This window comes from Ambystoma mexicanum, chromosome 3q (assembly GCF_040938575.1).
Source record: "Ambystoma mexicanum isolate Mex_15411 chromosome 3q, UKY_AmexF1_1, whole genome shotgun sequence".
Taxonomy (NCBI): Eukaryota; Metazoa; Chordata; class Amphibia; order Caudata; family Ambystomatidae; genus Ambystoma; species Ambystoma mexicanum.
In genome coordinates this window covers 497,654,731-497,667,929 of record NC_090926.1, presented here as the reverse complement: position 1 = coordinate 497,667,929, position 13,199 = coordinate 497,654,731, and the positions used below count along the sequence as shown (strand labels likewise).

General features: G+C 36.9%; 1 pseudogene; it reads left to right on the top strand.

Annotated features, from left to right (window-relative positions):
- The first annotated feature begins 321 nt into the window (after nt 1–321).
- On the top strand, nt 322–390 carry LOC138448181 (U2 spliceosomal RNA; annotated as a pseudogene).
- Nucleotides 391–13,199: the final 12,809 nt, after the last annotated feature.

Below are 13,199 nucleotides of genomic sequence, written 5' to 3'. Positions count from 1 at the left end.
AGTGTTTGAGTAACAGAACATTATGGCAGTATTGCACTTACTTTTTTGGATGGAAAGAGTAGGTTTCTTAAGAGTTATCTCTCGTACTTCAGATTTGCTGCTTTTCAGGGGAGTGGTCTTCACTGCAATTGTGAAAGAAAGAAGTTTGGAAATATGTGTTTTAATAGCACTGTTATTAATGTAGACATGGATTTCTTTGTTTTTGAAGTAGTAGTGCTTTCTGATAACTGTGCATAGCATGTACATGCACTTTCTTTTGCCTTCTGTATATTTCATTAAGAATCTGTTAGTTGAATGTGCTTTAGAAATGAGTGCAATAGCATCGCTTCTCGGCCTTTTGGCTAAGATCAAGTGTAGTATCTGTTAAAAAAAAAAGAAAAAAAAAGAAATGAGTGCAATAGCAAGCGCACAGAGCACAGGCAGTGTTATTGGATGTTAGGAGATAAAAGAAATAATCTTATGCTTTGTTTGCTATTTTTAAAGGGTAAATGGCAGGAACTATACAGAAAAGTATGCAATCTATGCATTTGTGAAGGTGTGGGAAATAAAGCAGAAGGATTTGATGTGGTCAGCAGCTTATTACTCAGTAGGTAATTACCAAAGTATTGGGTGATTCTGTGATGCTTGGAAATGGGAGAGTCTGAAATAAAGTAAGGGTTGCGAGGAAGGATCTGGTGCTTGTGTTGCAGACTGAAGGGATGGGGGAGATGTTGTATGTGTTGCTTTAAAACACTGTACATAGTTGTAGATGATGTGATAGACATGAATGCACCTGTGCATAGTTGAATGCTGTTGTAAATTCTAGAACGGAATGGGCAACCAGCTGGAATGAGAGAGCTGTCTAGATTGGAAGAACAGTTGTAGAGGCAGTGGTGTTGTTTCAGCTGGGAGCCTTTGAAATGATATTGGCTATCTGTGTGCATACATAAAGATGCATATACATCCTGGGTGCGTGATCATTTTATAACACACTAGAAAGCCTTTTTCCATAATTATACTGTTATTTCTCCCATGTTTTAACATGAAATGGCACTTTGTTAGCTGTGTGTGTTGTGTTTGATTAGTATTAGTATTATAATCATTTGTAAAGGAAGTTGAACGGATACAATGTATGTTAAATATGCAGAATGTATGGAAAGGAAATTGTATGTACATCTTATGCACTATAATGAATTACATGCTATTACGGTTCAAATGTGGATAAATAGGTGGCAGTGGTTACACAAATGATAGAATGAATGTAGAAAATAACAGTTTGCACATTGCAGTTAATAATATAGGTAAATAATAAATTGGAGAGCAGACAACTTTGCAAGTGACAATTGATCATAGCAGATGGGAGAAATGACAGTAAGCTTGTTAGTAAGTGGCAGTTACTCTGTTTATATGCATTATCATCCATGCCAACCCTCTCAATTTAGGTGGCAGACTCCTGATTTTTCGGTGAAAAATATAGTTATTTTTCACATTCTCCTGCCTAAAATTACTGTAGCCCCAATGCATTTCTATGGGGAAATGTAGGTCTCCCGATATCCCTGTGGAAATCTCCCTGCCAGGTGGCTCTGAATGTTGGCATTCAAATGCATTTATACAAGAAATGTACATGTACTGTGCGGATACCTGTAGTTTGTGTTCATGCATGTGGATGTGCATGAATCTGCAAGTAGAAATGTTGGAGAGTTTACTAGTAGTTGCTGTAGGTGCTTTGCTTTAACAGCCCAATTGTACTCAGAGTGATCAACAGTACATCTAAAGTGCTGAATTCTGATGATGGAGTTAGATGTAGAGTTCTTGGATGTGATTGGTGGATGGTTGCTTAACTGCTTAACAGTAGCCAATGAGGGAATGGTGCAGAGAGTGAAGTGGAAAGGGTAGAAGGGCTGTCCCAATGTGATGTGCTGCACAGACACTGCGGCTGTTCGCAGACTGCTCTGGCCACATACAGGGCTTCTCAAAATATCTGCCATGGAAATAGGAATGTAGGGAATAGCCAATCAGGTGTTGAGGTTCTGCTTTGTATTGAGAGAGGCTGTGTGTAGTGAAGATGGCAGAGGTGGAGAAAGTCAGGGTGTTGGTGCTTGGAGATACGTTTGTGAATGGTTTGGAGCAGTATGCTAAATGTAGGAATGTGGCTAACAATTTTGATGTAAAAGGAGTGGAGGTGGTGTGGAGCACTGTGCCTGGTTTCAATTTGCAGGCAATGCTAGAAGTTGTTTAAGATATGGCTAGGGTTAACAGTCCACATGTGGTAGATCTGCACTGTGGTACTTTGCATTTGGGTTATGTCAGTGCCCCAATTTTGTTGAATGATCTAGAAAACTTGATTCAGGCAGTAATGCAACTACTTCCAAATGCCAAGGTAATTTCTTTCTGGTTTGGTACCTAGGACAAAATGGGACAATAGTTCTGTTTTTTGTCCTCAACAAAATATTGCTAGGTGTTTAATCAACTGAGGCATGTTTGCTTTTATGCTTAGAGCTGACATGTTCTTTTGCAACAATGACAACATTGATTCTGGTAATGTTAAATGTTAAATGTTAAAGGTATTTGTACGGCGCACCGTCACCAATGGAATTGGTCCGCAGGCGCTCTGGCGGATCTGCAAATGATAAGGTGGGATGGGTTAGTAAGGTGAAGAGGGAGTAGGATAGTGAGAGGAGTGGTGTTCTGTTGGCAGGTCCAGCTCGGTATAGACCAGATACTGAGCTTTGGTGCGGGTATTGGATCGGTGTCAGTCCGCGTGTGCTGTTGCTCTGGCTTATGTGTTGTTGCAGTGTTGTGAAGTGCGTGCGGCTTGTTGTGCGAGAGATGGTTGTGTGAGTTTTTTGAGTGATATGAGTATGGAGAGTTTGAGCTTATATTGGTTAGTGGGTTACCTGACCTTTAGCATACTAACATTCACAGTTCTATCCAAGTCTGGACATGCTAGTAATCACGATTCTATCTAAGTGTGGACATGCTACTATTCACAATTCTATCTAAGTCTGGACATGCTAATATTCAAAGTCCTATCTAGATGTGACGTAGGCTAATATTCACAACTCTATCCAGGTGTGGACATGCTAATATTCACAATACTATCTAAGTGTGGCCATGCTACCATTCATGTTTCACCTGAGTGTGGACATGCTAACATTCAAAGTTTAAAGCCAATGTTCACAATTCTATCCAAGTGTGGACTTAGATGCTAATATTCACAGATTCTATCCAAGTCTGGACATGCCAATATTCACAATTCTATCTAAGTCCGAACATGCTAGCATTCAAAGCCCCATCCAGATTTGACAAAGGCCAACATTCACAACTCCATCCAAGTGTGGACTTAGATGCTAGTAATGTTGATTACTTTAAAGAAGATGGCATGTCTTTATCTTTTATGGGAAATGCCATGCTGTTTTGGAACATAAGGGTTGCGTGGAGAAGCTAATGTGAAGATTTATGGAGGAAAATAAGAAAGAAAACAAAGAAAATACAAAATTAAAGGTGTTTCTGAAGCATGCAAAAAAAGGCTCTTTTCAGAGCCAACTTCAAAGGGCAAATGGGGCACACTATTTAAATTTTAATTCCCCAGCCTCCGATTTTTTGATTTGTCCGCGGACACCGCGGTTGTCCTCAGACATCATGTATTACATGCAGGATTTTTGAGGATGAGAGGCATGCAAATGAGAGCAAGGGATTGGTCAATAGGGTTTACTCGGTGTGATGTGTGAGCAGAAACTTTGTCAGAAAGTATTTTTCATGAGAGGAGAGCAGATAGCTATGGCTGTGTATTTCAGAAAGCAGATTGTCTGGATTTTGGGAGATTCATGGATAAATTGGTTGGAGTTGCATGCAGATCGCTGTGGAGAGGCTGTACATCTTGGATTCCCTCATGTGGAAGTGCACTTGCATGAACGTGTGGAATGAAGTGGCTGGATTTGGTACCTCTTTGTGCTACTTTGGTGACACAGTGTCATCCAGATATTATTATTATTAGTTGTGGAGGGAACAGTTTAGGACATGTGTCTGGAATCTCTTTGCAATTTGCAATGAACGAAGGAAAGTCATGGGCATGTATCCAAACTCCAGAGTAATTATTTCCTGTATTGCGCAGAGACAAATGTGGCTGCACTCTTCTTCATTTGGTCCACAAATGTCATCAATGACATTTGTGATGTCATCTTTGATGTCCTGGGTGTTAGTCTTAGCAGTGCATGGTGGTTATGGTTGCTTAGTTTACCATAACTGGCAAATTTCAGGTTTTTTTCGGTTTTACTTGGAACCATAATGTCTCTTTAACTAAGTTTGTTTCACTGAATTTCATAGGTTTTTAGTAGCGCAACTTAACTATAACGTCCCTTTAACAACTTTTTTTACTGTATATATATATATAAGGTTTGCTCATTTGTTCCATTCAGACAGATGTTGAGCGGCACTCTCCACAGTGAAAAAACTTTAGTTGCAGGGAAGTTAAGGTAAGTAATACCTTGTAACAAAATGCTTGATATTCAAGGAAAAAACTTTAGTTGCAGGGACATTAAGGTGAGAACCGAAACCCCTGAAATTCAGTAAAAGCCACCTTAAGTTTGTGCCCCCTGTTGTGCAGTCTATGACCACAATGATGACATCAAAGTTCACATCACTGATGACATCACTAATTACATGTTGTATGAGAACACTGATGGAATTACAAATAACATCACTGGTGACATGCTTAGTATTTATTTTAAATGGCAACTTTTCCCTCAAAAAAATATATGTTGCATTTTATTTTTATTCCCTTTGTTTCATCCATATGCATTTTCCTCCCCTATTCCACCCACCCCTTCCCATCTTCCCATCCCCCAAAGCAACGCTTTTAAGGGACACCTTCTATGTTACAAAAATAGATTAAATTAAACACAGACTGCTAAATTATATTACAATATTTATCGTAATTTATTTTATGCAGTTTCAGAACTCAAAATTGTCAATTGTTGCCTATAGCTTCGACTATCTCAGCCGCGAGTAAAAGCACCCCAGTCGTTACTTACCTTAGCTGCACAAAAAAAATACTGCTGTTGATTAGGTGGTACCGTAACCGTGGCTAACAATAATATCATAAAAAATAAACAATTCCTTGTATGTGCATTTATCTAAAGTCTTACCAAATACATATGTCCTTCCGTCTTTCTTCCATATATGAAGCCTGAAAAAAAATGCTGTTAAAATTAATGGTAAAGGTCATTTATACTATGCACTATCACCACTGCATTGGTCTATGGTGTTCACCATAACAAAAGAAATACAAAATCAATTTCTTTTTTCCTCATAAGGATACTAAAGGAATACTGATTGTATTCCAAGTATAAAAACATTACCAAGTTGTGGTCATTATTCATGCTACAGAGGAAAAGAACTTCTCAATGAGGAAAAAAAACTCTGTTCTGTTATTTAAAATATTGAACATTTAATTTATTACGAACTACTTCTTGCATCAGCAAATTCGAAAAAGAATTGCCTACAACAGCCATAGTTTGTACACCAATACATGCATTTCACTACAATGCACACATCTTACAATACAATACACAGATGACTTCATGCTACATGATGACTAATTTACAGATTACTTTATGTAACTTTCAACAGGAAACCAAGACATATAACATAACTATGTCTTCAGTTTTACAAAGAAATAAATGAAGACATGCCAACACTGTAACAATATTTTGAGTACTGATCTTTTTAAACTATAGCCATACCTATATGGTAAATAATAGGTAGACAACACAAACTGTTTTAACACTTAGCAAAAACTACACTAATAACATAACAAATGTAATTTCCATACTTCTCATAAAAGCCGTGTGCGTCCTTTGGCCACCTACACACATGAGAAGTTCATAAAGACATTTCATAATACAAACATCATATTTTTTTAACTTATTTCTACAAATTATTATATAAACTTCAGTTAGCACTAATACTGCTACACAGTGTGGAGTACCTTTTTTACTATGTCAAAATTAATTCTAAATTATACAAATTATATCTACATTGCCATTTCATAACTTATTTCATAATTTGGTGTGCGTCCTTTTTCTGGCCACCTGCACACCTTAGAAGCTAATCGCAATTATCTTAAACCTACCATGCAAAAGGAAACAATATGCACAGTTTAATGACTGAATAGATTGTCTGACTTTTCTAAAAACTCCACACTGCACATAAAGCATATATATATACATTTAACTAACCTTTTCTGTAAGTTATTTTGATTTTGTACTCAACACAATATACATTGAAACATGTATGTAACCTTGCACTTATAGCGAACACTTGTACATATTACAATAAAACAGAGGTACAAAATTGCTGAATGCAATTTTCTCTGCTAAATGATGTAATCTTCACAATACTACCTGTACACTTCTTTAGAACTATTTTTAAAAGAAATCCTAGTAGCAAACCATATCCTAATTTGCATAAACCAATTATTAGTCTATTTTTCTATTTCAAATGTGTATTTTGCACATTTATATTCACAAAGAATATTACACATATATTTCAAAATGTTGCTTCTAACAACATTAAACAAATATTCTTTAACCCCGTTAGCAATCTAGTTTGTTGTGTGACTATAGAGTCATTACAAACAAGCCAATCTACTTCTGTACACACCCATGTCGTGAACTGTACAGATTCAATGGATACCCCTCATCAAAAATAATTGCACATGTATTAAACGTTTTCTTACTAACATAAACTTGACTATTTATAAAATTCATTATTGATGTGGTAATTTTCCTACCATCTACATTGTATCGTTGAAACATAATCAATACATACTTATTAAAAACTAGATTTTTCAGTGCTGATTGTAAATTACAACCACAGTCACTGCATTGCATGTCATGGAATGATTTAGTTACAAGACATGAATATTTTACACTTTTCTGATCAGGCACATGCAAATAAACAAATATTTCACAGAGATCTGGAATAGAATACCCTTTCTTACATTTTGGACACATATGCTTCCACTCATAACTAATTCCAACATACATATCTACATTAACATTTTCTTTCACTAATATCTCAAAGACAGTCATTAAAAATTCTTCACTATTCCTCCGGTGTATTTTGAGAAGCTACTACATTTCAGATTGACATTGCGAATGTAAACTGTGTGGATTTTCATCTACATACATTTTAAGAAATGAAAGTTTCACACATAGATTTTTCTCTGCTATTGATGGAATTTCTTGTATCAATTAAGTCATTTGAAACAACATGCACAAATATGCATTACAATAGCATTGAACTCCTGTTTCATTACTAAAGTTGCAATGACAGTAAGTTACAGTTGAACAACTTTCCAACTCCATTAAATTCTGTTGTTTTTCACTCTTAAAAGCACTGATTTCATATGAATGTGCTTTCATTGACTCCTTACATTACCTGTATGACTGCTTCACAGATACAGGTATAAGTTTCAGGTGAGGAGCATACAGCACATGCTACTATTATATTCTTCAATGCAAGAAATGTTAGCTGTCACTTTGTTTTCATCAAAGTTTATTAAAAACAAACCTGCAACATTTTTGCATGTGACAAAGCTACATATGAAATTCCTTCTTTAAACAATGTATGGCCAATGTCAATAAGTGCTGCTTCTAACGTCAAACCTTGTGATTTATGAATAGTTATTGCATAAGCAGAGCACAATGAAAACTGTGCTCTTTTCACAAAGCTATCATTAAAAAGCATGAAACATCATCACGATCAAACTTAACTTCAACATGTTTTTCATACTAGTACCGGGAGGAAAAGTGTGAAATGCAACCACTCTTCCCATTGCTACATTGACTAAACCAATGTCTACATTCAAATTCCTCTTCAACATCACTCCTGCATTGATGCATAGTTTTAGAGCTCCTTGCAGATCTGCAGTTTTATAAATTGAATTTTCTACGTGACCTAATCGAGCTTTTGCTCTCTTATCCAACTCTAAAGGCATAACATGACCATCTAAAACACTGTATGATTGTATCTCTACCATATTTGTCTTCTCTGGCAGTAGCATTGTAGAGTTAAACTTGTTACACTCTGCAAGTGTGCACATCAAAGCAACACAAAAAAGGTTTCTTTCCGTACGAGTCAACATATCATGAGACGGAGTGCAATCTACATGAACCCTGTCAGAAATCAGTCTTCCCTTTAAGACTGCTTTTGCATTTTCCTCAAGAACACCTATACAAATCTTGTTAAGCATTTTTGCATACTCTAAGTCTCCAGATTGCCTCATATTAATGGTAAATTCCTGTAATTCTAAACAACTACAAAGGTTAGAATGAGGAATACTTCCTATACTTTTTTGAGCATCCTTAGATTGCAGCATTCTAAAAACTGGTTGACTTTTCACAGGAGATAATTGTAATAAGTCCCCAAAAACAAGTACATGTTTACCTCCAAACAAAATGTTGTAGTCAGTCTTCAAAACCTCTTGCATTCACACATGAATGAAAGCTAGCATCAAGTTAGACATCATACTTTCTTCATCTACAATCAAGGTTTTTAATTTTTGAAGACATTTTCCTACTTCTTGTGCTGCACTTGATACAAGCTTCCGATATTTTAGTTTGTTGTCATGCTCCACTGGTAACATTAACAGGTGATATAAAGTAACACCTTCTACATTAAATGCTGCTAAACCTGTTGGAGCAGTTACAATACACAACAAAGATGAATCTGTTACATTTTGGATCATAGCTCTTAGGGCATTAATAACAAAAATGGACCTGTTTATGCTTATCCACCAACATACAACAAAACAGGTTTGTATTGCACACAAGAGCATTCACTCTTGCCATGCAGTAAAACCGGCAATAACCTATCTTTAATTTTCGTATAAACTTCTTTTTGCTCTACATTACGTTTACTAACAATTTCATCACAATTCACACCTGCAACTTTACTTTTTTCCATTGCAATTTCTACTTCCTCCATTGCAAGCTCAACATCAGCTTGACATAATTAGCTCACCAAGAACATTTTGACTTCCTGTTGCAGATTCCTGACTGCCTTCAGGAGTCACTTTTGCCAATTTAGTTGTCAAAAGTTCTTCTTGATGTAGTTCTTTCTCCAGTAAATCCAAATACTGCTCACAATTTGAACATGTAAGTAAGCATTTTCTAGCAAAAAATGATTTTTCTACGTTTGAAAACTTCCAAGTACATCACTCTCTGCATGCCATGGGAAGAACAACTGAAAAATAAAAAATAGTAGTATTCCTTTTTCTCTGCACTTTGGCAAGACAGTTTCATGTGGTTAACGAGACTTCACTATTCATGTCTCACTAGAAAACTACTACTACCGTGTACTTTTAACAATCTTCTGTCACTGTTGCTTATTTGATATTTCAATATGACTAGTGTGCTACTTCATATAAACAAAGATCCTCCAACAATTCAGATCGATTTGGATATCAATCAATTTGGTCTTCAATATCCCTGTACTATCAGGTGCTGATTCAGCTAACTGCTCAATTTCAGCCAAAGACTTCAATACCCAATTTCTGGTACTAGCTGGTCCAAGACATAACCAAACTACATTAAGACTACGTCCATAAAGAGGCAAACTAGTTAGCCAATCTACAGCTTCATAGCTACCGCACTCTCTATGTGAATCCATCTTCAAACAAAAGTTTACAAGTTTCTGACTGAGACTTTTATCTGATGATAAATCTGCCCATACTTTAGCTGCATTGCTCTTTTCTGCTTTTGTCATGTATGCTGTAACATAACAAGCAACAGATGTTGAATTATCAGCAATAAACTGTACATCAGTATTTGCATTCCATAGCTGAGCAATGGCAGCATTCATTATTTCTTTTTAAATGATAGTCATTTCTCTGAGACTTACCAGTCACTTTGTGTCGAACAGATGACATTACCCTATTCACTCGAGCAACTGGTGTCACGCGCTTTGGAAAGCCAAATATGCACTGAATGTAGTACTTGTCATTACACTTGCATTTTCTTTGACAGTATTTTCCACAACAATGCCTTTGAAATCTGTCCACCTTATTCCATAGATCAGCATTCACATGGTGAGCTGGAATAGAACAAGTAACATATTTGGCAATAAACTCCATCACACAGCCATCAGTTCCGTTACCAAACTGAGGAACATCTTTAATCCACATCAGCATATGTATATGTGGAGCCCCACATGCCTGGCACTGTTTCCTGTAAAAGAAATGTTCTACAGGGCCTACTAGACCATTTTCTTTATTACATACAAAGTGTAACATGGCTAAAAGTCTGTGATGAAAAAAACGTGATACATTTACAGGATCCATACAACACAATTCTCCTAGTGTCATGCGTTCTATGTTGTCTTTCTCTGCATTACTTCCCTGAACCCACTCTGCAAGATCATCCCAACCATACTCAGCACAACTTAAAGTCACAAACCAGTTTGGAGATCCCAGGTTTCTGATCATGCATTTAACATCGAAGTGTCTCCTATACCAATATTCTTAAGTTCCTCTCATTGTAGCAAGAATATTCATATGTTTGCCCTTTAAAACTTCAATTTTTTTCTTTTAACTGTTGCAGCATCTCACATGCATAAAGATTTTTAAATCTATTACAACCTATGTCCTCCCTTCACTGTCCATCCCCACTCTACTAAAGTTTATATGGCCATATGACCTAACCAGCCCCAGAAAACTTTCTTAACAATCGTCATCAATAATACTGTTTCCCCCAATACACTATGCAACACCATTAATTTTAAATCTTATACACCACATTACCCATTTCTTACATACCATAACAATTTCACATCCACACCACATCCAGAAGAAAAGTATGTAATATGTAAAAACCCAATAAATATCATAACAGAAAAAGCAGTATTTAGAAAAAAAACAATAAGTAGATGCACTTATAAAACAGAGACTGGAAAATCAGCCAATTGCTGAACCTGTAATGTCAAATTGTGCACATTAAACCACCTAAATAAACTCCACTGCTAAGAAGGTGGGCATGACTGCCACATGCTCTGAAAGGAAGCAAAGATCCATCCACTTCACCCACTGTGGACATGACAAGCCTACCTGCACATCAGAGAAGACTCACAGTACCATTCAACCTGGTGGAACCCTCCTCCTCCTGTATCTTGTGCAGCTGTCCCTACTTATTAAAGGCATAATAACATGCATGCAACACATGGCACTGCAGGTAAGGAGAAGAACATGATAGACGCACATATCCAGGATAACACTGTCCTCATAGGGACACACAGAGTAAAAGGTCAAGAAACAGTATTAGCTGCACCAGCTCACCATCATCTACACATTCCAACTCACTGACAGAGATCTTGAAAGAAAAGACAATATACATACTACCATGTCACACCATTTGAAGTTGGGAGCTACACACCACTGTTTTAAACACACTCCTCCCAATACACTGTTGGCATGGTTCATGACCTGCTACAGCCAACATTTTCACACATACTGACAAAGGTGGTAATAGCTCCCCTACACCATGCAACAACACCCATGGCTACTGAAAATTCCAGGGGCAACGGATAATATAAAAAGATGATTTTACATCATTGACCAATTCACAAACACCAATGGTTTCCTGAACTGCACACATGTACGATATACCATGTATGTCACCAATTGGGAGGAGCATGCCTTCCGGAACTGTACACAATAGCAAACTCTAAACGTACAGAATACATGGGTTGCAGACAGAACCTGCACACCCTGTTTCACCAGGATCTCTAGGTCTACACAGCAGTTCATGGTACTGTACAACAGTACCCTGGATGCATTCATTACCACACACATGGGACAACTGGCATGTCACCTTGCTAATGGAAACATAGTTACACTAAGTACCAAAAAAGAGGAGTATAGAAAACAAACAAACAAAATGACAAACACATTTCTATTACAACCTATATCAATCAATAAACTCCAACACAATCTTTCAAATAATACTTTAGACAATATTTACACACTACATTAAAAATAAATTGATTTTCTACCTCATTTTTCCCAATAACATACCCACGGCTATAACCCTGGTTACAAGATGAAAACCCACCTTTAGTCATGGCTCCACAAACATTTTTAAAATGCGCTCAAAAACACATATCAGAAAAATTTCAAAATCAATTCACATTATCCTTCAGGTGACAACATCCAAATAGAAACACATGCACAAATCTGAGCTAAAACATCCATAATATATGATCACTGCATCAATATATAACCCGGCTATAGGGATGCGATAGCGATAGTCGCGGCTTCACCCGCCAAAAATACATGACGTGCCATTTGCCCGCTCATACCCATGGCTGTCAAAGACCGCAACATGCGATTGGTGAACTCAAATCCGCGGCTAAGGCATAACAATTATCCCTCAGCTGCACCCACCAAAAAACATGACGTGCCATTTTCTTTCATGGTCGGTACTCGCAGCTGCAATATGCTTGACAGGACACATTTAATTGGCAGTTACCACAGCCGCAACTATTTGAAAAAAGGACAACAAATGCATTATCCTTTTCCAGTATACTTAAAATGTTCTCTGAGTGGCCTTTGAATTCTTCTACTAACACATCATCAACATTTTCAATCAGAGTAATACTCTGCCCCACCATGATGATTGTCTATGTCTGTGCTCTCTTTTTAAATGATTAATTCATTTTATTTTTCCAAAGAGGAAAAGGCCTGTGCTCCCAGTCAAAAATATTTCTCCACAATTGGAGCATATATCTCTCATTTCAAACACTCCATCTAATATAATATCATAAAACCAAAAAACCTTGTAAGCCAATGCTGTGAGAACTCATCAACTATGTCCTCAGCATCGCTATTAACCCCATTCTCAAAAGGTTCTTCACAACCTTCTGAAAAAAAGTCATTCCTCTCCTTCTAGAATTTGTTCCATGTTTCAAATATCAAATACAACAATAACTATACCCCAAAAACAACACTGTTTCCTAAAGTTTGCACCTCAGCCATCTACAGTTGTATTGGCATACATAAACATCACTCAAATAAATACATTCTCTCAAAGGCTCTATACAAATCAACAGCATCTGAGCTAAAAGAAATCCTATTGTCAGCCACCCACCACACAACCAATGAACAACCAATCACAATGCAAACACAAATATTCCACCTTCTCCCTTCATTAGTCTTCCTCCAT